Raw genomic sequence first — 25,048 nt, 5'->3', positions numbered from 1 at the left:
TGATGAATGAAGAAAATGAGAGAGAGAGAAGGTTGGAAGAGGTGGAGATAGTGAATCTGGAAGTGGGGTGGATCAGTAAGGATGAAGTGAGGACTGCTATAAAGAAGATGAAAAGTGGAAAGGCGGTTGGCCCAGATGGTATACCAGTGGAGGCATGGAAGTGCTTAGGAGAGATGGCAGTGGGGTTGTTAACCAGATTGTTTAATAAAGTCTTGGAAAGTGAGAGGATGCCGGAGGAGTGGAGATTAAGTGTACTGGTTCCGATTTTCAAGAATAAGGGTGATGTGCAGAGCTGTGGAAATTACAGAGGGATAAAGTTGTTAAGCCACACCATGAAGTTGTGGGAAAGAGTAGTGGAAGCTCGGTTGAGAGGAGAGGTGACGATCTGTGAGCAGCAATATGGGTTTATGCCAGGAAAGAGCACCACTGATGCGATGTTTGCTTTGAGAATGTTGATGGAGAAGTATAGGGAAGGCCAGAAAGAGTTACATTGTGTGTTTGTGGATTTAGAGAAAGCTTATGATAGGGTGCCAAGAGAGGAGTTGTGGCATTGTATGAGGAAGTCGGGAGTGGTGGAGAAGTATGTGAGGATCGTGCAGGATATGTATGAGGACAGTGTGACAGCGGTGAGGTGTGCGGTAGGCATGACGGACCGGTTTATGGTGAAGGTGGGATTGCATCAAGGATCGACTCTGAGTCCTTTCCTGTTTGCAATGGTGATGGACAGGTTGACGGACGAGATCAGACTGGAGTCTCCATGGACCATGATGTTCGCGGATGACATCATGATCTGTAGGGAGAGTAGAGAGCAGGCTGAATCGAGCCTTGAGAGGTGGAGGTACGCACTGGAGAGAAGGGGAATGTTAGTCAGTCGCAGTAAGACGGAGTACATGTGCGTAAATGAGAGGGAGGGTGGTGGTATGGTGCGGTTGCAAGGAGTTGAGGTGGGGAAGGTGGATTGGTTTAAATACTTGGGATCAACTGTCCAAAGTAACGGAGAGTGTGGGAGAGAAGTGAAAAGAGAGTGCAGGCAGGATGGAGTGGGTGGAGAAGAGTTGCAGGAGTGATTTGTGACAGAAGGGTAGCTGCAAGAGTGAAGGGGAAAGTATACAAGACGGTAGTGAGACCAGCTATGTTGTATGGTTTGGAGGCGGTGGCGCTAACAAAAAGACAGGAAGCAGAGCTGGAGGTGGCAGAGCTAAAGATGCTGCGATTCTCGTTGGGAGTGACGAGGATGGATAGGATAAGAAATGAGAATATTAGAGGGACAGCACAGGTACGACGGTTTGGAGACAAAGTGAGAGAGGCGAGATTGAGATGGTTTGGACATGTGCACAGGAGGGAAGTGGAGTATATCGGGAGAAGGATGTTGAAGATGGAGCCGCCAGGCAGGAGGAGAAGAGGAAGGCCAAAGAAGAGGTTCATGGATGCAGTGAGGGCGGACATGAGGGTGGTTGGAGTGTCAATGGAAGATGTGGAGGATAGAGCAAAATGGAGACAGTTGGTCCGCTGTGGCGACCCCTAACGGGAGCAAGCCGAAAGATGAAGAAGAAGATATATATATATATATATATATATATATATATATATATATATATATATATATATATATATATATATATATATATATATATATATATATGTGTGTACTGCAATGAAAAATGAAGTCTTCTGACCAAATAAGTGATAAGGCAGAAAAATGGCTGCAGCAAATGACCAAATTGCATTCCATTACGTACACTTTCAGATACTTTAAAATCCATGACAACTTTCGCACCATGCTTTGGGAGAAACTGGACTGTTTGGTTTATGACATATGAGAATCCAGATGCTGGGAGGCCATTTTGAAATCCCATATGCAATACTGTGTTGATTGTCCATTGTCTATGAATGTCTGTAATTCATGCCAAACCAAGTCTGCAAGTATGGGATCACAATTGTTAAACCCTTCATATCCGTCCATCCCAAAAACCCAAATCTCCCTCCATCCTCAGGTCCTATTCCACTCTACATCACTTCACTCCACCTCCCTTATAGTGTGCAACACTAATATTCGAGGTATTCATTCAGATATCACTGATCTCTCCATCCAGTGTACTGCTGCAACTCCAGACATTGTATGTTTCTTAAAAATCATACACAAGATGTCTCCCATTACTCCATGTCTCTCACGAGATATTTTCTCTCCCGTTTTGACAAGACCCTTTCCTGTCCTGGTCGTGATGATAATGTTTGTCTCTGGATTTCCATTTATTGCTGTCTATTGTCCACGCAACTCTATCTTGCCCCTTGGAATACCGCTGGCAATGCATACCTCGATGTAATCACCTCATGTTTCTGTTTGTTGTACTGTTCACCCAACAAAGATAACTCCATATATGCATCCCTTAATTTCTCCAAACATTGATGAACTCACAACCATCCATCCCAACTTTCTCACCTGTGACTTCAATTGCGACCATACAAGCAAGCTGGGTGTCAACTGTGCAACAACCACATATTAAATTGCTGATAGAGCCTTCTTTAACTCAGTGTGTGTGACCCAATTTGCTATATTTTTGGTGAGGCAATTGCAGTGAAGCAGCTTGTTTTCTCAACATAGAAGGGGAATCCCAAATAAGGGCCACTTCAGCTCACTATGTATGGCTCACAAGTGTGAAGTCGGTCCATCCTTAAGCAATCTGGCCAAAAAAACATCACCTCATTGATAATCTCAAACCAAACTGCAACCAGTCTGCTTCCTCAAAGTCTTGGTCATTCCTTATCAAGTAAGATTGGTGAACGCTCCCCCACCATTCCTTCATTCTTCCTCAAATGGCCTCACCTCTGCTTGAGACAAAGCAGAATGGTTTATCTTGGTCTTTGCTCCAAATCTCATGTACACAGCCCAGTCAATCCTGCTGTATCCCCACCTTGCCGAGTCTTAACTGTGTCATTCACACCGGAGAAGATAGAGAGAGGATTCTGCCCTGCTGTGCCTCTTAATTGCTGATAGCACAGACAGAATCAGGCCCATGTTCTCAAATCCTTCTCTGCTGCTCTTGCTTGTCCTTTGTCTGCTGTTCGTTTTCTACTGGATTCTGGGGAAACTAAAGCTCTCAACAATAATGTCATCTCTCACAATGATGCCAAACACAAGTTGCTCTCACATCAAAGACAGAATGGTGGCACTTCTATTTTTGCCTCTCCTCTGGCGTAGCTCCCTCTGCTCTCTTATCCCTCTGACCCTCCCAAGCTCCTCCAGATTGCACATGTTCTTTCAGTAACCCCTCCTGATTAAACTTCTAAAATCCAAACTTTTGCACACCTATACTCTTTTGTAACTCTTCACACCAATTTATGTAACTACTTTCCAGAGACTGTTCAATCTTAGTCTTACCTCTAGAGTTTCAAAGCAAGTGGTGCACCACAATCTTACTTCTTCCCCATACCTACATGTTTATTTTATACCCCAATAACCCCACCTAACCCAACCCTCCGATTTACAGATTATTGTTTTTCTTCACCTCCTCTCTCTCTCTCTCGCCTATTTTCCTGTTCATTCTTTCCTTTTCTTGTTGTATCCAACTGTGGTCCCACTCTCAACATTTTGCCATTTTACCCTCCCTCTGTCTCTTCACTCTTTTATGATCTGAGATTTTGTACAACAAAAAAGTACCCCAATTTTTCCCAATATGTCCACTTATTACATCTATTGATCCTAGATGAGGCATATCTCACTGGATTTTAAAAAACTGTTCGACAATCATCACAATGTGCACTAGGGAAGTTTCATTTTGCATCACCCATTGTATGAATGCAGGTGTTTCAATGTTTGTTTTCATATCCCTGTATCTTGGAAAATATTTCAAAGAATCAATGTATCTCACTCCCATTTACATTCAACAATAACATCGTGTGCACCTTTGTTGTGCCCAACTGGCACGGAACAAGTGGCAAGCCATGGACATGGCCACAGTTGCATCCTTTGGGATGATTTCCCTGAGATCATTGCAATTCAGATGTGATTGGATGGTTATATTGTGAATAATGTTTGAAAGTCCAGATAAGTTCCACTTGTTTGGACAAATTGGCCTACCATATATCTGGACTATCTGGACTCACAGGTATTTAGACCTGAGCTACTTACTAAGCCTACTGTAGAAGGAGAAAATTTATCAGAAATAGTACATCCATTTAACATGACATATACCGAATGAAGCTAACCTGCCTATAACACGGCAGGTTATAACAACACTAAAATTTGTTTCCCCGCAAAAAATGTACACCACCTCCAACCCCAAACCCATTGCATGGATTATCACCCATAAACTACATAATACGAGGCCAATAAGCCTTCAAAACGTATCCCGGACACAAGTGAGATATATATATATATATATATATATATATATATATATATATATATATATATATATATATATATATATATATATATATATATATATATATATATATATATATATATATATATATATATATATATATATATATATATATATATATATATAATTTATTCAGGTCTGAGGAATAAGTCACAGTTTCATGTTACAGTGGGAAGACAATCTGACTGGTTACCTTCTGGTCTCGAGATCGAATCGTGACATTGAAAATTCATTACAACATGATGTGGTTCCTGTACTGAATCCCAATGAGAATGAAAACAGTGACAGTTGTAATTGAGCAGAATTTTCCTTTTTCACACAAACCGAGCAAATAATCATCATTCCCATCCAAGGGATGATTGACATTTAAAAAAAAAAGAAAGTCCTTCAATAGGGGTTTTTGAAGCAAAGGAAAAACAAACAAATAGACAAATGAAAATGGAATCATTGGTGCTATCCTTTTGAGCAAAGTTAATGGCCTGTATCTCGATAGAAAAAAATATTTCTTGCTCATGAGGACAAAATAGGCCTGCCTATAAATATTGCTTGGGTGATGAATTGGTTTCCAGAAACATATACATCACATCCATATCATTATGGTGAAGCATCCATCCAAATAACCGTTTGTGGTCTAATTTGGTGCATGACCATGCAACATTATACTCGATTTACAGAATACAAATTAATAACATAAATTACATTTTGTGGTATTTGAAAATTGCTTCTCCATACATGAGAATGCGTTGCTCAGCATTAAATATCGCATGGCACTTTTAGAATAGACGAGCAAATACAACCAGTCGCTTCGCTGACATAAATATTCAAGGGGGAAGAAAGAGAGGAGGGAGGGGTGGGAGAGAGAGGAGGGAGGGGTGGGAGAGAGAGGAGGGAGGGGCGGGAGAGAGAGGAGGGAGGGTGGGGAGAGAGAGGAGAGCGGGGCGGGAGAGAGAGGAGGGAGGGGCGGGAGAGAGAGGAGGGAGGGGCGGGAGAGAGAGGAGGGAGATACGGGAGAGAGAGGAGTGAGACACGGGAGAGAGAGGAGGGAGACACGGGAGAGAGAGGAGGGACCCACGGGGAGAGAGAGGAGGGAGCCCCGGGAGAGAGAGGAGGGAGGGGTGGGGGAGAGAGAGGAGGGAGGGGTGGGGGAGAGAGAGGAGGGAGGGGTGGGGAGAGAGAGAGGAGGGAGGGGTGGGAGAGAGAGAGGAGGGAGGGGTGGGAGAGAGAGAGGAGGGAGGGGTGGGAGAGAGAGAGGAGGGAGGGGTGGGAGAGAGAGAGGAGGGAGGGGTGGGAGAGAGAGAGGAGGGAGGGGTGGGAGAGAGAGAGAGGAGGGAGGGGTGGGAGAGAGAGCAGGGAGGGGTGGGAGAGAGAGGAGGGAGGGGTGGGAGAGAGAGGAGGGAGGGGTGGGAGAGAGAGAGAGGAGGGAGGGTGGGAGAGAGAGGAGTGAGGGGAGGGAGAGAGAGGAAGGAGAAAAAGGAGAGAGGGGGAGAGAGAGGAGGGAGGGGTGGGAGAGAGAGAGGAGGGAGGGGTGGGAGAGAGAGAGAGGAGGGAGGGGTGGGAGAGAGAGAGAGGAGGGAGGGGTGGGAGAGAGAGGAGGGAGGGGTGGGAGAGAGAGGAGGGAGGGGTGGGAGAGAGAGGAGTGAGGGGAGGGAGAGAGAGGAAGGAGAAAAAGGAGAGAGGGGGAGAGAGAGAGAGAGAGAGAGAGTGAGAGAGAGAGAGAGAGAGAGAGAGAGAGAGAGAGAGAGAGAGAGAGAGAGAGAGAGAGAGTGAGTGAATGAGTGAGTGAGTGAGTGAGTGTGTGAGTGAGTGAGTGTGTGAGTGAGTGGTGGGTGAGTGAATGAGTGGGTGAGTGAGTGAGTGAGAGAGAGAGAGAGAGAGAGAGAGAGAGAGAGAGAGAGACAGAGAGAGAGAGAGAGAGAGAGAGAGAGAGAGAGAGAGAGAGACAGAGGAAGGAGGGGAGGGAGAGAAAGGAAGGAGGGGAGGGAGAGAGAGTAGCGAGAGAGAAGGGAGTGTAAGGCGGGTGGGGGAGTGAGAAGGGGTAGGAAGGGGGAAGAGCAAGGAGGGGGGAGGTGGGGAGAGTGATGCCTCACCAAAACATCGCTATATACTCCTGGAGAGAGGGTGGGGGTGAGGAAGATGAGGGAGAGAGGAGGGGGGAAATGAGGAGTGGGTTTGGAAAATAGGTGAGTATGAGTGGATGGGGTTCTGGATTTACATTTGGTTGGGGGTCTTGAGGAGAAAGGGGGTTGGGGGGGGGGAGTACAGGATTGAACAAAATGGGGTACATTAAAACAGCACATTAATACAGCATGCGTGAACTGCCCGGAGATGTTCGTGGTGCGGGGGGGGGGGTATAGAGGGGAGAGAGTTTGGGGGTAAGCAGGAGAAGGATGAGAGGAGAGGGAAGGCATCATGATTGGAAGGGAAGGGAGCGTGAGGGGAAGGGAAGGCAGCACAAGGGGAAGGGAAGGCAGCATGAGGGGAAGAGAAGGCAGCATGAGGGGAATGGAAGGCAGTCTAAGAGGAAGTGGAGGCAGGGTGGGGGTACGAGAATGTGGTGTTAGGAGAAGGGAAGGGAAAGCAGTGCAAGGGGAGGGGAAAGGAAGGCAGTGTGAGGGGAAGAGAAGGCAGTGTGATGGGAAGGGAAAGGCAATAAAATGTGCCCCAACAGAAGTATTTCATTTTTGACCACCATGTTCAACATAAAACCGAATGGCAGCATTTAAAACCCATGCTATCTAACTGACAAAAGCCTGCCTGCCTGCATGCGTGCATATTCATACATGTAGCAACCTTCGCACCACTTCGGTCGGCTCACTACGAATCCGATTCATACATGCTAGACTCTGGGGAAGTTATTTTAAATTCAAAACAAAAACCGTCAATCCTAAACAGTCCCCTTCACAGAGGGGAAGGGGTTGGGGATGAGGGGGAGGTGGGACTATCCTGTGTCGGAGTGGATACCTGTCCAGGATTGTGTGCAATAGCCATGATTGTGCCTTAAGACTCATATGTTGAGATGAGCTAGAGATGAGCTGGAATTACCCAAAACACCTCCGTGAGATGCCCAAAATGTGAAACAATGACCGAAGTGGACAAATAAACACTTTTTTAGCAGTCGAAACTGCTGCCAAGTTCAATTCTGGAGCATAAATTTTGAAATTTGTCTTAGTTTAAGAGATTTTAAAGCTTATGATCTTCTTCTTCTTCTTCTTCTTCTTCTTCTTCTTCTTCTTCTTTCGACTGCTCCCGTTAGGGGTCGCCACAGCGGATCATCCATATGATCCGCATAGTGATTTGGCACATGTTTTACGCCGGATGCCCTTCCTGACGCAACCCTGGTTGCCTCTTACGACACAGGGATATGGTACACCTATTTTAACCGGGGTATACACTGGCCCAGTGCACTGGTACTCACTTCGCCGACCTCGGAAGGATGACAGGCTGAGTCAACCCCCTGGTTGCAGGAGTCAATTTTAAATCTTATGATATGTGCAGAAAATAAAGTCACGAATGCTGGCATCTCTGGGCGTTTATAAGCATTGCAATGTATCCAGCGATTCATAGATATGATGATCAGACATTTGATGATATGTGCGGAAAGTGAAAAAAACAAACTTTATCGTTCAGAAATCATTGTGACCTGTTCCAAGCCAAGGCAGTGCTGAGCAGGCCAAAAAAATGGCGGCTTAAGACTCTTGCAAGCTGACAGAGAGCTGTTCAAGATGGCGACCCACCATCTTTGTAAGGATTATTTTGGTTTTTCATGATGAGCACCCCCTAAATGATCTTTAAAAGGGGTGTTTCAATAAACCTAAGCATGAATTCTTCATTCATGCACCATCTTAGAGTTCCCTTAGTACGCATGCAAAGGTTGAGGCCACGAGGTTGCATGGTTTTAGAGTTAAGGAGGAGACGAATGGATGGACTGACAGACAGACACACACTAAAATGAATTATGATGTAAATAGTTGGCCACTGTGTGTTGGTACCCTAACCTAATTGTCTGGTTGAGGTCATGCTTCGGTAACCTACCCAGCGATGAAGTGCCCAATTGTTCAGGGGTATATTCTCAGCTATACAGAAGCACCCAAGACAATCATGGTCATCCTGAAGGTCCAATAGGATAGTGCAGGGGTTGCACACTTACCGATGAGTTGTCTAATCTGGGTTCAATTCATGACCCGACAAAAAAACTCCCCTTCACAGACAGGGTGTTGCATCACAAAGTGTACCATCCCTCAGGTGGACCTTAAGGTGGATGTCCCATCTACTGGCACTATGTGGTCGATTTTAAAATATCCCAAGTCATCTTTCATGAAGTGGTAGGCAAGTTACAGCCAGGACCCTTGAATTCCAAATTCTTGCTCAAATCACCTCCAGTCAAATGTCAGGACGATAGCGAAGCAGTTCATCAAAAAATTGGGCCAAAAACATTATTCAGCAAACCCCAAAAGGTCGAAATATTTTGGGTGGCAGTGGTAGCAGTGTTCATGGCATTTGTGGTCTCCCTGAAGTCTCCAAAGGGGTACAGCAGAAACAAAATAAAATATCACATTTTTCTGTTTGGAAAAGCATTAATATAAAATATTAAAGAAATGGCCATGTGTCAAAGTTGACACATTTCTGAATGGAAGCAGACATTCTATTGTGGGATCAATGGGATAACAATTTCCAAGGGAGTAAACAGAACTCAGAAAAATAATTTTATGTCTCTCACTGATCTACAAAGGAAATAACACAAGCATTTTCACATAACAGCCTACTTTATATCCTTTGTAGAGGGGGATAACATTAAATACTCTCAACCACGGTCTACCTCTTTTCCTCTTACATTTCCCCCTCAACCTACCTTCTCTCTTTCCCATTCTATCTTCCCCCATCCACATCAAGTGCCCAGCCCACTTCAGGTGGCTTTTTACGAATCACCCTGTCAAGCTCATCCGCACACTAATCTCCTTGCTCAATTCATTCATCCTCCTCCTATCCACCCTCTTGACTCCCGCAATCCTTCTGACCCAGTTGTTCTCGCAGACCTGCAACATATGTTGTCTCTCTGTCAGTACCACCATCTCCAGAGCATAAAGGACCAACCAAAACCCTTCCCTTTGTTCCCTTGTACATCCCTTACACCAACTTAACAGCTCTATCTGGCACTCCCATCCATCTCAATGTTACCATCACCAACACTCTCGGGACTGTGCCATAGGCCTTCTCAGGCTCCATAAATCCCAATGCCATTTCACCTTGTACCTCTAACCTCTTCTCAACCAGTTGTCTCACCATGAACATCCCATCCATCATCCCCCTAACCCTTTCCAAACCCTCAATGCTCTTCTCAGATCTCCATATCCATATTTTTCCCTATCCTCCTTTCCAGAATCCTCTCCAGTACCTTCATGACATGACTTAGGAGCATTATACCCCTGTACTTCCCTGGATCTTGAACATCACTCTTCTTTTTTCATATTGGCACAATTAGCCCTGTCCTCCAATCCTGAGGAATTGAAACCACTCTCATACATACATTAGCAACCTCTTTGTCCAACTGACTCCTACTTTTCCCACTGCAATATTTGCATTTCTAGATGCAGATCGTCAATGCCTGATGCCCTTCCCTTTGTCATCCTTTTTAATGTTGTCCGCATCTCATCCTCTGTGATCTCCACTTACTAACTCTACCTTCCCCTCTACATAACATGGAAGCTCAAACCTGCCGTTGCTTCCTCCCCGGTTCAACAGCTCCTTGAAATAGGCTTCCCATACCTTCAATACTGCCCCCCTCTGTCACTAGTATCCCACCACCATCCTTAATCACCCCTCCTCCCCTCCCTTACTATCCACATGCCTGTCACCAGTCATGAGCCAATTTATAGATCTTCTTCTTTCCACCATCCTCTTCCAACTTGTTGTACATCTCCTCTTCCATATCATTCATCACCTTATCCACAGCTCTCTTTGCTGTTTTCTTCTTCTGCCCACGCAGGTGCAGCAAATCTGCATCTGTTTGTCTCCCTTCTATCCTCCATCTTCTCTATCCTCTTCGAAACTTCTTTATCTTAATGAACTACCTTTACTCCTTCCTCCGTCCACCATGCCTGGTTTATATCCCGAGACAATGCACCTTTTCCTGATGTATTTCCACTCAAAACTTCTGCAATTACTCCAAAAGCTTCTCTGTATTTCTTTCACTCCTCCTCCAAACCTTTGGATTCTTCGCTCCTGGCCCTCATCCTGTCCTTGTACTCTCCGGCAAAGTTGTCCCTGCATTTCACCTCCATTATCATCTTCCAACCCCCGCTCTCAACTTCCCTCCACTTCTTCACGCATAAAGGAGGGAAGTGTCTTTTCTTCACAACACAATACTGCACACGAAAACAGTAAAAGAATGTGGCACGAGTCCTAAAATGCAGATTGTTAGTGGTAACAATGGACCGATTACGTAACAGAGGCAATAAACCATGCTACAAAGTGAGGTAATGCTAAAAAAGTTGATTTGGAATTTGAGGCAAGGCAGTGAGAATGGTTTATTTTCAGTGACAGCCTTGCTGTGTTTGAGTTTGTTCACATCGTGTCCTCCTCTCCTGCCCAATTATACAATTCTTCCCCTTGTCCATTTTTCTTCAGTCTTCTGTTGTATCCATCTACCCTGCTGTTAATGGCGTTTTCCAGCTTTCTCCAGTTTCCTTTTCTACTCTATGTTCTCACTCTTCCTCAAACATCACAATGGTATACAAAACGAAAGACTCGAAGGGCACTCTTCAACATCGCGATGTCGCCAGATATGCCTCCACCCACATCATTACATCATTACACATATTTGTACCAAGTTTGATTTAAATCCCTGAACCCAGATTCAAAATATTAAATAATTCTGGCTGCCAGACCATGTGATCTATTAATTATTCATGAACACCTTGGTATCCCCAAGGCTTGGGAAAATGTGAGTGAAGTTTCCCCTCAATCTATGAAGCTGTTCTGGAGATTTTAAAAGTTTTATTCCTCAAAAAAAAAAAATCATAGCTGAAAAACCATGTTCTATGTCATAGGTGGTGAACTATGATGTCATAGGAGGAGAACATTTTGTTCCTCATGCATAGGTGATCATACCTGTAAATTTTTGCCTCTATCTGTTCAACTATTTCAAAGATTTTTGACGGTTTTATGTTTAAAAAATATATATATATAGCTGCCGAACCACGTGACTGAAGACGTCATCAACTTTTTTTCCCCCATACAATTTATCCCGAGATGACCCTCAAAGATTTTCATACCGATCGAATAGTGTTTGGCGCATGCAATTATGATATCATAACCAAGTCACCAATGACATCATCAAAAATCACACGCATTTCCCATGGGGAGTACTTCACATGTGCCAAGTTTCAATTTTTTTCCGTAGAGTGGTTTCTGAGATGCAGAGGTCCAAAGTTTTTCCTTTTTCCAACATGGCTGCCACACCACGTACCATACATCATAGTAAGCATTAAAACATTCCACATGAGTAGTCACACCTATGGTGAAAATTTTGTGTCAATCGGATAAGCAGTTGCAGAGAAAAAAAAAAAGAGAAAATTAGCACGGATGGACAAATGTACACGTATGTAGGTAAGGACAACTCGAAAGCATAATGCCTCCGGCAACTTCATCAGCGGAGGTATCAAAAGAGGTAGAGTGAACATGGCAGAGCATTCCATTTATTATGTTGCATAGATAACAATCCCCAAAGAGAAGTTATCACATTACGAGCCAGTTATGAACTACAATCCAACCTCAAATACGCTCTTTTTCTGAAATTGTTATCCATTGTATGGACAAGCCAAGGATACTGGTTCAATGACAATTATGTGGAGATAAAGCAATGGATCGATTCTTCAACAAGAGAAATTGGTGGGCACATGTTCAAAGCGAATTTTATTTGAAAGTATTGTAAATGAATGTCGAAAGCGTCTGAAAATTCAAAACCCATCCACGTCCGCTTTGTACTCGAACTTAACTAGACGAAACCGACAGTTAAAAAAAACCTGTACATTTTATTAATTTGTGTTCTCCATATTCTCATAATTAAAATTTGTTGAAGATTTGATGACAAAAGCTCAATTGGTAAAAATGTTATGGCCTGGACAGACACACTGAAGCTCAATGGTAAATAAATAAAGAAACGTGGAAGCAATTTTCAAAAATACGGCCCGTGGGCCCTGGCCAGTTCTGACTTCATCGATATTGGATATATTCATTAACATTCATTGTTTTTATTCCGGCCCTACTGAACTTCGTACTCATTAAGACTCATTATCTTTCTTCCTGGGCAAAAATTCAGAAGAAAAAAAAAACCGCTGCGATAAGGTGTAGACATTGTTCCATAGAACCATAATACCAAACCAGAAGCAAAAAGTATGAAGTCTACGAGTTTTAGGGCTTTGAAGATTAATTGATTAGACTAATTAACTAAGTTAATTGGTGAAAAATATGAAATTTTATTGCGGGAGGTTCTGCGGCATCTCCGCAAGTACCATCTCTCCGAGTTTCAAGTCATTCTGACCACGGGTTGCAGAATAATGATCGAAAGATTGATTGTGGAATGACGGACGGACGGATCGACGGACATGGACCCCCATTTTATAAGTGACTTCCTTCAGAACTGACTAAAAATGGGACGTCTCATGCTTGACACGCTGCGGTGGGGCTCATAAGGGCTATTTATAGTCACTCGGACTTTGCCCTTTCACATTTTGACGAAATTGTTAATTATTTTCTCCATATTCTCATAATCAAGGTTTGTTGAAAATTTGATGCCAAAAGCCCAATTGGCAAAAATGTTATGGCTTGGACACAGACACAGACACAGACACAGACACAGGCACGCACGCACATAATTGCAAAACCCTGTAAAATAAGCAGGCCACATGTACCATTAAACAAACTGGCCACGTGAACAAGGACCAGTTCATATTGTTAACCTTATTTCAAAATACTGTCAGTGCATTGCCACAAAGAGCAATGCAGAAAATTATTACGCAACTAAAAAGCACAAAATTTGTGCAAAGAAACGAAGGACATAAAAATAGAAACATGTTCCAAACGGCCCGTATCTTGCAGGTGTTCTTCAAATCACAGGTGGATGCAACATACTTACAAATTAGGTGGATAATTACAGAGGGGACTTTTTGAATCTCTGAGCTGGACTTTAAACCTGCATATCTCACATCTTGTCTCATCGAGATCCTTCAAGTCACCTGTAATGACAAATGTATCCGTCGCCAAATCCTTGATGAAGTCATTATATTATATCTGGTTGGAATACCATACAATTTCAGCATGAGCATTATTCTAGCTGGGTCTGAACAAAGACTTTATTCGCTAAGCCAGGAGGCAGAATGCCATTCACGCTTTCAACACATGTACCCATGGCAGAAATCTGACAGCAAGTTCAGAGTGTAATGCAAAACCTGTCCAGTCTGTTCCTCTTTTTGCCTTTGGAACTGTGCTCCTGCCAGCTCAGCGAAAGCTTGGAATATGCCTTGAGAACTTTGCTCACTGAGAATAATTTTGATTGATTAGTTCATCATCTGATGAATCAGTGGAATTTGAAATGCCTATGCTGGAAACGTTTTGTACGATGACCTCATGTAGGATGTTAATATGTAATATTGATCGATTAATTAATCTGTTTTTAATCACATTCTCCTTACCACTGGATTCAAGGTTAGATATATCAAAGTCTTGCAAATTTCCCAGCCGTCGAAGCTGGATATTTTCCTGGTGTGATGGATGCACTTCGAGCTGTTCAGGGTGACCTTACATCTCTAAGCCATCATCTCTGATTTCAAAAAAAAACAGCAGTAAATCTCTTCCGTGGTCGCAAAGCTGATGGCGATGCAATATTTTGGGATTATTCCCTGAATTTTACAAATTATAAACACACCTACTCTCAAGGAAATTACAAAAATCCATGCAATAAATATTTGGACTTGTTCTTATTCCTCTATTTTGCTTTGTGCTTTTAAAACTAATATTCTGTGCTTCTATTTTGCTTAGAACTTTGTGCTTCTATTATTTTGCTTGGCGCTTTGTGAAATGTGCTTTTATAAAAAAACAGAAGTGCCGTTGCATAAGTTTTGCACACAAATACAGTCACATGCCTATACACCGATCAATACCATGATGGGAGTGATGGTACACCAAAGGATCATTTCGTAAATCGAGTGTTGGTCAAATAGACTTGGACAAGGTTAATGTCAGCCTGCGTCAGCAGGCAATTCAAAAAATATGTTTTACCAACTGAAGGTTGACAATGGGAAGGAAGCAAATCAAAACTGACGTTTTGGGTATTAGTCCTTCATATGAACAAGACCTCTTTGCTTCCAAGGGCGGTTAACATAAAATCTTGAAATTGATAAAAAAAACAATAGTGATAAAAGCTGATACAAACCCTCTCATTGGTCAGATCATCAGCTCGACAACTGCCTTCTCTGTCTTTAAATAAAAGGGCCAGGAACATCTTGCAAAGATACAGTTGAAAGACTTTTGTGGAGCAGTGTCACGTGAAAGGAAGATTACCGACCCGATTCATTCCATCATCCACCAATTACCTCCACCACCGAAGGTGGACAAAGGCTATGTGTCCCTGTTCCGTTTGTCTGGTTATCTCTCTTTCTCTGTTTTATTTGTCTGAAGGTGGACCACTGTCTCTGTGTTTGTCTGTTTGTATGTCTGTGAGCAGGATATTTCAAAAAGTTGGGGATGGATTTGGCGGAAACTTGGTGAACAGGTAGGATATGCGACAACAATGGATTGATGAGATTTTGGTGAAGATCCAGATCTGATAAAAAAAAAATTTTAAGAGATTTTTTCATCATTGAAAGATACAAGGCCAAAAACGATATATAGCGCGATATCTCAAAAATTTATGGACGGATTCAAATAAAACTTTGTGGACGGGTTGGGTGTGTGACAAGGACGAATTGGTTTGATTTTAGTGAAGATCTGGATCCAAAAATTTTTAAAGTTATTCTTCACCAGCAAAATCACATCACCATTAGATCTGTGATTATGTTACAACTGTCCATGATGATTGCTCTTTGGTCTTCTCCTACATGCACCAAGCAACAACTCAAGCTGCAAAGCTGCAAAGAGTAGCTTTTGGAAGGGTAGAGGTAACCCAATGTGAAGACCAAAGGTGGACCAATTACACTGCTGGCATACGAGTTCTGTGGAGACAGTCTGTTGATGGAGTCCCTTTATGTACTAACAGGAAATAGCTTTAAAGGATGTAGCTTTACAAGGGGGAGGAAGTATACCTCGAGCCTGAATAATATTGGAATAGAAGTTATTTTTCATTAAAATCTCCCTTTAAAGTCAAACAGTCCTCCCTACCGCATTTCTTGAACATTTTAAAGCCCCATGGTACAATATAGCTTTGCTCGTGGTCTTCAAAATACTGCTCCACAGCATTCATGACTTCAGAATGCCTTCAAAGAAACATTGATGGATTGTTGCTTGAGATTTTAAAACAGCAAATTGTCAGAATGTGGAACTCCAGTCATCGTGGTGTCATGAAGTAGAAATTTGAATTTCACTTCTGCTGCTTTTGCATTTGCAATGTGTGAGTTGTGGGATGGAGCATCATCCTGGAGAGGCAAATTTCTGAATCGAGCTTATAATATAGTCACCTTCATGTTGTGTTTGAATCTATATTAGAGCTGAGAATACACTCCCTTGTTGTTATATTCATTGTTGTAAATAAAATATATTTTGCAAACTCCAAAAAGGAAAACATCAAGGAAACTGAAAGGGAAAGTTGAGGGGCTTGTGTAACACTGACCTACCTTTGTGGTCTGGAGACAGTGGCACTGACAGAGCAGCAGTAACAGAGGCTGCAGGTCTATGGAAACATCTGGGTCAGGAGGATTGCGGGAGTGAAGAGCGTGGATAGAAGGATGGGGGGAAGTGAGGGAGGAGATCGTGGTGAGGATGAGCTTGACAGGGGGGAGGGGGGGTTGGTAAAGAACCAGCTGATGTGGGCTAGGCACCTGGTACAGATGGTGGAAGTGAGAATGGCTAATAAAGGGGACAGGTTGAGAGAGCAAAGTAAGAGGAAAAGAGGTCGACCTCAGCTAAGATGGCAAGATTGTGTGAGGAGGGATGTAAGTAAGATGGAGTGGAGAGATTTGGTCTGGGAGTGAGGGCAGTGGAGCAATATTGTACAAAATGTGGGGCAGCAGCAGCTTGGTACCATTGTGCATCATCCCATATGAAGTGAATTGAGGAAGATCAATCCCAAAAGAAAATGTCAAAAGCTTCCCAGCTTAGGCTCAGACAGAATTTTGATGGTGGAGGGAAACCTTTCCACACACCACACACCACACACCACACACACTCCAAACTTACCCTGTACCCCACACACTCAAACCATCCCCTGCATCCTACACACTCCAACCTTCCTCTGCACACCACACACTCCAACCTTCCCCTGCACACCACACACTCCAACCTTCCCCTGCACACCACACACTCAAACCTTCCCCTGCACACCACACACTCCAACCTTCCCCTGCACACCTCACACTCCATCCTTCCCCTGCACACCACACACTGCAACCTTCCCCTGCACACCACACACTCCAACCTTCCCCTGCACACCACACACTCCAATCTTCCCCTGCACCCCACACATTCCAAACCTTCCCCTGCACCCCACTCACTCAATCCTTCCCCTGCACACCACACACTCCTGCCTTCCACTGCACCCCACACACTCCGACCTTCCCCTGCACCCTACACACTCCAACCTTCCCCTGCACACCACACACTCCAGCCTTCCCTGCACACCACACACTCCAACCTTCCCTGCACACCACACACTCCAACCTTCCCTGCACACCACACACTCCAACCTTCCCTGCACACCACACACTCCAACCTTCCCCTGCACACCACACACTCCAACCATCCTCTGCACACTACACACTCCCCCCATCCCCTGCACCCCACACACTTCAACCTTCCCCTGCACCTCACACACTCCAACCTTCCCCTGCACCCGACACACTCCAACCTTCCCCTGCACCCCACACACTCCATACCTTCCCCTGCACCTCACACACTCCATACCTTCCCCTGCACCTCACACACTCCAACCTTCCCCTGCACCCTACACACTCCAACCATCCCCTGCACCCTGCACCCCACAGACTCCAACCTTCCCCTGCACCTCACACACTCCAACCTTCCCCTGCACCTCACACACTCCAACCTTCCCCTGCACCCCACACACTCAAACCTTCCCCCAACATCCTTGACACATACAAACCCTCCCCCGCACACCACACAAACAGCTCCTTGGTTGTTGTATCCTCCGATGTGATGGGCCTAAACCACACACAAGAGCTGCACTTTACATCAAGAACAATATTTCTCACTGTCCTTATCCTGATTTTACACCTCCCAACCCCCAGAAGTACCTCTGGCTGTGACTCCCCCTCCGCTCCCACCTCTTGTTCATTTGTGTGTTGTACCATCCTCCAAACAGTGACGACTAGATCTACATCTCGCTCTCTCTCTCTCTCTCTCTCTCTCTCTCTCTCTCTCTCTCTCTCTCTCTCTCTCTCTCTCTCTCTCTCTCTCTCTCTCTCTCTCTCTCTCTCTCTCTCTCTCTCAGACAACAGGGACAAACCGTCAACCACTCATCCCAATTCTCTCTTCCTCATTTGTGGTGATTACCTCCACCACCAAAGCTGGATGGAGGTTATGTTTTCACCCCTGTTTGTTTGTTTGATTGTGAACAAAAGGAATAAATGATTCAATGTCGGTGAAGATCCAATTCCAGATCTGGAAACGAGAATTATTGAATTTACGACTTATTTTCCCACCAATTTCCACATCAAGTTCAATCAACCTCATTCTTCCCTCAGGTCTTCAAGATAGTTGTTCCCCACCATCTAAGATCATCCCCAATCCAAAACCATGATCTTTTCTACCTTCGTTAACCCCACCCCAATCCCTCCTTTAAAATTTTCATTTTCTCCCTCCTGAGAGTTCCCTTCTGTATCCAGCTTTTACACTCCATGCATCCTCTTCTACCCCTCACTCCTTTCCACATTCATTGTTTGTCTATCTCCCTCTGCCTTGGCCTTCTGCTTTGCTGTTGATGATTTCCCCGTCTCTCTCTGCTGTTTCTTCGGTCCTGTTATGTACGTCCTGATCCGTTCAATGTACTGGAATTAGCTTTTCCATGACCTGGGCAGAAACTTTTTTCCTGGTCCATGCACTTCGTATCTCCTTAACTCTTCTGGCGTCCAATCATAATTTTAGGAACCATGACAATTGAAGACATTTGTCCAATTTTGCATGAATGACATTAGTGGGCAATGGACAAATCAAGTGCGAGAGGTGAAAGTTGATAGGATCTGGGTTTACAGGATTTCAACCTGGAGTTTAAGGACCACAATTAGCTCTGTGCTCCAAGAGGAACAACAAATAGCCCACCCAATAACTCCTTTGAATTCACCCAAAATATTGAGCAAAACCTCTTGTAATGTATGACGGTTATGAGAAAACATTATATATTGCATGACTGAGTATAAAATTGTGCTTTGTTTGATTACACAGCATATTTCCATAAAGACACAATAGTGCGGCAGATATGTGAAACGATTGTGGGTTTGGTAGTAAAAGCACCAAAATTGGCACAAATCATGCTAAGAACATATAAATTGATATTAGCTATAGTGCCAAGCCAGATTTTTCGTTGTTCTATAAATATGGGCAAAAATCCAAGATGGCCACCACCGCTGGTTGTGAAATTTTAAAATCGCAATATCTTTGCCAATAATTGACATAGAAAGTTGTATAATGTGTCTATATTTATGTTTTCATACCCATATAAACTGATTAAACACTCAGATTGTACATGAAGTGTTCCATTCTTCGTATTAATGGAATATGACTGCCAAAATGTGTAGATTTTGTGTAATTAATTCTGAAATAATCAAATTAGAATGTTATTTGGATAATATATTTTTTATATTCATAGCCATGAGCAAGCACTCCATTAAGAGCACAATATTATGAATTTAAACATTATACATGTACATTCAACTGCATTTCAGGTGAATAACCAGGTTTGAACATGTCAGCCAAGAAGAAATGTAAGCTTATCCATGGAGCCAGCATCAGTGTTCCCAAACCTATCGACTGGACAATGTGTAGTCTTTGCCAAAGTGTTACATCTGAAGTGCTCCATCGCCCAGCAAAATCAAGGAAAGCTCGTGGTGTTGGTGCAGGTTACAAAACCCTGGGCGACAATTTGACAATTTTCAGCGAAATGAAACAACAACCTATTCCAGTTGACATGTCACAACTCGATGATGGTACTGGCATTGGAAATACACTGGAAGCACACTAGGCCCAGTGGCACAATTCATGCAGATTGAAGTACTCATCTAGTCGTATAGCCAGATTGGAATCAACAATGTGCACGTCTGAAAACCTGAGCGAAGGCCAGCAAAGCAAGTCCCACTATACCCACCAAGGTTCCTCGCACATTGACGGTGATCTCGATCAAACCAGAAAAAACACATGCTTTTTCAGTGACCAACCAGAGACCAAAGAGCAACCACTACATGACGCAATGATGCCAAAGGTCACAGCACGAGTGAAGCATTGTGCAATCAAATTGCAAGATGAGAAGTTGATAGGAAAGCTTAGCAGCGGCGATCTTGTTAGCTCAAGATGCACGGTATCATGCCAAATGCCTTGTCAAGTTGTACAATGCTAGCACTAGGAGTGGAGAAGATACTAACATAGGCATATCTGACAGAGTGTCCCATGGCTTAGCACTGGCTGAACTTATAGGGTTCATTGAAGATACACGAAACAACGACGATAACGTTGCCCCGGTGTTTCGTCTTGCAGATCTCATCCAGCTCTACAGTGAATGGCTTCTCGATTTTGGCGTTGAACAGTCTGGTCGGATTCACTCAACAGACTTGAAGATCCGGATACTTGCCAATATACCTGGTCTTCGTGCATTCAAGCAAGGTCGCAATGTGATTCTGAGCTTTGAAGATGATGTTGGACTAGCATTGAAAGAGGCAACCTTGGATGACTACGACGATGAAGCAATATGCCTAGCGAAGGCTGCACAGATAGTCAGAAGAGATATGCAACAGAAAACCTCGACATTCACTGGATCGTTTGGAAACAACTGCCAGGAAGAAGCCATACCACAATCGTTACTTGCACCAGTTAGCATGATAATGGATGGAACAAATATAAAAAACAAGGACCCAGACACATTTCGTCAATCTGCTCTCACTGTGGCACAATTGCTTCAATTCAACAGCTCGACAAGGAGACGGGCTTCGTCAACTGGAATACGTCATAACACAGACAAACAAACACCTCTTCCTGTCTATCTTGGGCTCTTGATTCACGGACAAACTCGCAAGCGTGAGTTGGTAGAAACCTTATTCCATCTTGGTGTCTCCATTTCCTATGACAGAGTTCTGGACATATCTACAAATATGGCGACTGCGGCAGCCACTCAGTATGAGAAGGATGGAGTTGTATGTCCGCTAATTTTGAGAAGACATCTGTTTACAACGGCAGCAATTGACAACATAGACCACAACCCAACATCAACAACTGCACATACATCATTCGATGGCACAGGCATCTCTTTGTTCCAAAATAGAGCTACTGAATCAGATGGTACAGAACGAGAGAGAACTCCAACAGAGAACTCTGGTAGAATTGCACATTCCAGTTCACACTACAGCCTACCAGAATCGTATACAAATGTAAAATCCAGTTTCACTAACAACGAAGGAACCAGTGATACCCCCAACTGAAGATCATCCTGCAACAAATGACGTCCTTTTGAAAACTGCATTAGGAGATGAACACGTTTGGCTGGAAAAAAAACAAGGGAGCAGTGAAGTGATAACACCCAAAGCACAGACGACCCAATTTCGTGGTCTGCATATCACGGCAATCGTCACACTGAACACATAGAGCCAAGCATCAATTCCCTCCTACCTCTATTTCCAGATGATTCGAAATCCATTGGAATGATTCGACATTCAATGGACGTTGTCAAGCAAGCGGTGGAATTCCTGAACCCAGGACAGGTTCCAGTAGTAATGCAAGATCAAGCACTGTTCGCCATCGCTTAAACCATTCAATGGAATTGGCCGGAGTTGTATGGAGAAGACAAGTTTGTCGTTATGCTTGGAGGGCTCCATATCGAGATGGCATATATATCGACAATCGGGGATTTCCTGGATGGGAGTGGATGGACCAGCGCCTTAGCAGATGCAGATGTCACTACGCCAGGAAAAGCAGAATCTCTTCTCAAATCATCCCATGTAAAACGAGCCAGGCATGTACACATCGTCACATGCAGTACTCTATGGATACTTCTCCATCAGGCATATGACGAATACTGCCAAGCAGAAAGTCAACCATCGTCCTACGAAGACTGGTGCACGAGACAGAAGGAAAAGTGCCCTCAGTTCAAGTACTGGCATACTGTTATGGAAATGCAGCTCGTTCTCTTGATCTTTGTGAGATCGCTTCGTGAAGGAAGCTTTCAAATGTACTTGGCGTCATTGTCGGCAATTGCTCCATGGTTCTTTGCGTTCGACCACACTCACTATTGCAGGTGGCTTCGAGTCCATATATGCGATATGTCAACGCTAGAAGCACGACTTCCCGACGTTGCAGAACAGTTCTCACAAAGAAAGTTTGTGGTGTGCAAGTCGAGCAGGCCGTTCTCCGCAATATCAATCGACCATGCTCACGAACAAAATAATGCAATCGTCAAAGGCATCGGTGGAGCTACTGATCTGATGTTAAATCCGAAAGCCATGCTGAAATGGACGGTAGCGGGACCAGAAATAGCAAGGGCTATAACCGAGTTTGGCACAAACTGCCTGCCTTCGCGGAAACGAGAGGTGCAGCAAAAACATCACGAGCACACGCTATCCTCACACACATCATACGCACGAGACGTGAATGCACGCGTCACGACCTTTGAAACTATGGGAAATCCATTCACAGAAGAAACAACAGAAGTGCTTGTTCTCGATACCAGGGATGTTGCTGACCCTAAAGTATCTGAAAGTATGACTAAAATTGAGGATCTTGGCAAACAGCAATACCACAAATTCGGAGAAGAGCGACTAATTCAGACAACCAAAACCCTAACTTAACCCATCACAAAGAACAAACTCCCGCTTTTCGGAAACCCACCGGTGAGGAATTCTTCGAGGTCATCGCCGCGAGTATCATCTCTCAAGAACGACTGTGCTCTATTCTCTTGATTATTTATTGCATGTCAGACCAGAGATGGTGACTTGGACAATTTCTTCAGACACGAAAATCATGCTTACCCACCGTCATTATCACAGTTTGGAGACCTTCGCCTCGGTAAAAAATCCGATCTTTTTGGATGTCTGGAGGAGATGAGCGACTCCCTTAGAGACATTCCTTCCGTTGATGTCCTGGTTCTCGATGGCTCTGAAATTGTCTGCATGCTGAAGCCTGTTGGACCGATGACGTTCCGTGAGTATGCAGAGTCTGCATTTTTTGTATGTAACACGCCTCGACGTTGTCTGGGATGTATACATTGATGACAGTCTCAAGTCATCAACACGCGAAAGACGCGGCAAGGGAGTTCGAAGACGTGTGGCACCCACAAGCAAAGTTCCAGGAAACTAGCAAGAATTTCTCCGTGTATTCGAGAACAAATCTGAGCTCTTTGAATTCCTGGCTATTCAGGTAATGTACAGCTACATGGAAATTATAAACATAACAATATATATATATATATATATATATATATATATATATATATATTGGATATTGAGTGATGAATAACACGTGCCTAACATATATTGTCACGGTAATGATGCATGTCGATGGTTTTTACGTTTTAGGTCGCAGAGAATTTTACGACAGAGAAAGAAGTGATTCTGACCTGCAAACAGAATGTTCTCTCGTGTAACATCAATCGGGATGTTTCATCACTGTCGCCTTGTCCACAGGAAGAAGCCGACACCAGAATGTTTCTCCATGTAGCAGATGTACTCGAGAAAGGCTACCGGAAAGTGATGATTCGAACTGTTGATACTGATGTGCCGATTCTGGCAGTGTATGCTGCTTCATTCGCGATAGACGCTGAAATATGGTTGGCATTCGGCATTAGAAAGAATCTGCGATATATTCCTGCTAACCAAATTGCAAAGGAAATGGGAGAGGAGCGATCTAGAGCCCTGCCAATGTTTCACGCCTTTACGGGGTGTGACACGACATCTTCGTTTGCTGGTAGAGGGAAAAAGACGGCGTTCCAGTTGTAGAAAGCACTTCCAGAAATTACACTGGTATTCGCTCACTATATGGCCTCTCCTAATGAGTTTGACGAAACAAAGATGGCACCATTTGAGAAGTTTGTGATCATGTTGTATGATAAAATGTCCTCAGAAGTCAGTGTAGATTTAGCCAGAAAGTACATGTTCACCGCAAAAGGCAGACCAATAGATGCGATTCCACCAACTGAAGCTGCCCTGTTCGAACACACCAAACGTGCAGTACACCAGGCTGGATTTGTATGGGGACAGATGCACGTGCGGTCACCAGATGTTCTATCGCCAAGTTCCTGGGGGTGGAGAAGAAGTCCGACGCTCAAATGGGAGCCTAGTTGGACAGTACTACCAGAAGCTGCGGCCTCGTGCTCAGAACTACTGAAGTGTGGGTGCCAAAATAGATGCGTCAGACACTGTAAATGCGTAAAAGCAGCATTGAAGTGTACATCACTGTGCCGGTGTAGCGGAAACTGTGAACAAAATGGAAATGAACGAGATGGTTGAGGACCTCAAGCCAGAGCTACGATCTTCACCGTGTGAGATAAATGAAACACATATTGAAATGAAAGCGAGAGAAGAACCTTCAGAGTGTAGGCTTTATTCCATTTGATTGAAGCCGCTTCTACGGGCACATCAGGGAATACAGGTGCAGCAAGGAGTACATAAGCAGTAATGTATACACGTGCAACTAATCACCGCAAAATAAATCAGGATAAGCACGGAGTCCGATATACTCTCAATTCTCACCATTCAACGAGCACCAAGTGAACCGCCGCCGTAAATGACAATGCCCCTGGGACAATCACCCCATCCGCGCGGAATCTTACGGCTTTATCTATTCCGTGCTCGAGCCGTGCAACATGTGATCACGCGTCACGACCTTCAATTCACCACACATACATTTTAGTGGATTGTTTTAAAGTCGGATTTGACATTTTATTTCTACTATTTTATTGACATTTTATTTAATATTTTCTCACGTAATACTGGTATTATGTTGTGCAATCATGCGTTTATTTCCAATTGAACACTATTATTGCGATTTATTTTCAGTCAGGATTGTGTGTTTTGAAAGTGATACATGTACATACAAATATGATGTTGTGTTATTAAATGTTATTTGTTATTCATCACAACATGTGATTGTATTTGTTTATGTGTAATTATGTTTGGTGTTCAAGCAATCAAAAGTATTACTGTGTATGGTTTCTGGTCAAAAGTTCTTCATGAAAGTATTGTGTTCATGGCGTTGAAACTATTGTTTTATAGCTTGAATTATTGAAAGTACGATGTTTATTA

At 43.8% G+C, this 25,048-nt stretch overlaps 2 pseudogenes; both read left to right on the top strand.

Moving 5' to 3' along the window:
• The first annotated feature begins 19,855 nt into the window (after positions 1 to 19,855).
• On the top strand, positions 19,856 to 21,235 carry LOC147022210 (uncharacterized; annotated as a pseudogene).
• A 375-nt stretch (positions 21,236 to 21,610) lies between these two features.
• On the top strand, positions 21,611 to 24,299 carry LOC147022209 (uncharacterized; annotated as a pseudogene).
• The last annotated feature ends 749 nt before the right edge of the window (positions 24,300 to 25,048 follow it).

Source organism: Eptatretus burgeri, chromosome 8, assembly GCF_056783735.1.
Source record: "Eptatretus burgeri isolate ZD-2024b chromosome 8, Ebu_testis_v1, whole genome shotgun sequence".
Taxonomy (NCBI): domain Eukaryota; kingdom Metazoa; phylum Chordata; class Myxini; order Myxiniformes; family Myxinidae; genus Eptatretus; species Eptatretus burgeri.
Note: the sequence above shows the minus strand (reverse complement) of the source record. Positions and strands in the feature narration are given on the sequence as shown.